The sequence below is a fragment of the Hyla sarda genome, chromosome 8 (genome assembly GCF_029499605.1).
Source record: "Hyla sarda isolate aHylSar1 chromosome 8, aHylSar1.hap1, whole genome shotgun sequence".
In the NCBI taxonomy this organism is placed as follows: Eukaryota; Metazoa; Chordata; class Amphibia; order Anura; family Hylidae; genus Hyla; species Hyla sarda.
In genome coordinates, this window is record NC_079196.1 from 79972098 (window position 1) to 79974307 (window position 2210).

Consider the following 2210-nt stretch of genomic DNA (forward strand, 5'->3'; position numbering starts at 1 on the left):
ATTGAGGGGTCTGTTCTAACAACTAGAAGGAAGGGGGTGGGGGGGGGGAGGGGGGGTCAGCTTTAATGTTCTGATAAAACAAACCACACATCATTTCCTCAAGCGAGGGTCTCTCTATTCTGGGTACAAAGTGTGAGTTTGAGACATTTCAGGGAGATTCATTATAGAAGAGAGGTGGGGGGGCTCTCTCCTCCCCAGTAACGTACTGGACGTGTTTTCATTGCTGCCTGTGCTGCCTCAGTAATTTAATTGGAAGTAAATGTGCAAGATAGTGGATGTCATTGAGGAGAGTCCATGCCTCACTTGCCAGGAATCTCATTGTGTTAACCAGGAACCCACTGTGCTCCTTTTAGAAGCTCTAATCACATTTTTATGTGGTTCTGTATTACCGGTTAATGGGTCTGCCCCCCAACCCCCCCCCCTCACCGCTCGCTGATACACAGTAATTGTTTCAAGACAATCACAAAAGGCAGATTGCATTGGGGAAAAAAACAAGAAAAGAACAATTATTCTTTCTAAATGTTGTTCTAACTCTAAAACTTCATCAGTGAAACTAGACGATACATTCTTTTAAAAGTGTGACTTCTAATATATATATATATATACATATATATATATATATATATATATGATCATTAATATATATAAATACATTTATATAAATACATTTTTATATATATATGTGTTATATATATATATATATATATATATAAAAATGTGATAATTAATTTATATAAATAAATGTATGTATACATATATTTGTTAAATTATATATACATATATTTACATATATATATTTTTATCATGCACATAATTTATATATATATATATATATATATATATATATATATATATACACACACACACAAATAAAAATACAATAAAGAGCAGCACAGTTGTCCACACTGCAAATAAATATATCTTTTTGCTATATATATACAATTATATATTTTTTTATTTTTAATAAGAATATATATATATATATATATATATATATATATATATATATATATACATATACATAAGCACACACAATGCCGTTTTAGACTCTTTTGCTACACCTTGTTTGGAGTCACCTGTGGTCAATCCAGCCATGAGGAGAAAAGAACTCTGCCTCAGAGACAGTATTTTAGGGAGCCACAGATCTCGAGAAGGTTACATTAAGTTCTGCACTGAAAGTTCACATGAGCAAGGTGGCCTCCATAATTCTTGAATGTAAGAAGTTACGAACAACCAAGACCTCTTCCTTGAGCTGGCTGTCCAACTAAGGAAGAAGGGTAGAAGAGCCTTGTTAACAGAAGTGACCAAGAACTCAATGGTCACTCTGGCTGTTCCTTGAAGGAGATATCCAGTGCTGAAAAACTTATCCCCTATACTATGGTCGGACCCCCCCCCCCCCCCCGCGATCTCCTCTACGGGGCCCCGCTCGCTGGGCAGGAAGGGGGCGTGTTGACCACAGCGCGAAGCGGCGGCTGACATGCCCCCTCAATACAACTCTATGGCAGAGCCGGAGCACTCCGGCTCTGCCATAGCGATGTATTGAGGGGGCATGTCAGCCGCCATTTTGTGCGGTGGTCGACACTCGCTATCTGGCCAGCGAGCGGGGCCCCGTACAGGAGATCGCGGGGGGGCCTCAGCGGTCGGATCTCCCGCAATCTGATAGGGGATATGTTTTTCAGCACTGAACTACCCCTTTAAAGATCCTGCGTGCAGATGGAAGAACCACTCGAGCATTCCATCAATCTTGGCTTAATGGCAGACTGACCATAAAGAAGCCTTTCGTCAGTAAAAGACAAATGAAAGCCGCATGGAGTTTGCCAAAAAAACTAAAAAGCACCTAAAGGACTTTCAGACTGTGAGAAACAAGATTCTCTGGTTTGATATATGTCTGGAGGAAACCAGGCACTACTCATCATCTGCCCAATGCCATCCCTACAGTGAAGCATAGTGGTGGTCGCATCATGCTGTGGGGGTGTTTTTCAGTGACTGGGACAGGGAGACAGGTCAGGGTTGAGGGAAAGCTGAATGGAGCAAAGTACAGAGATATTCTTAATGAAAATCTGATTCAGAGAGCTCTGGACCTTGGACTGGGGCAGAAAATCTACAAATCCAGGTGTTCAAACCTTGTTGCATCACAATGAACAACACTGGAGACTGAAATTGCTGCCAAAATGAATACTTATGTCCATGACAATTTAAAGGGGTATTCC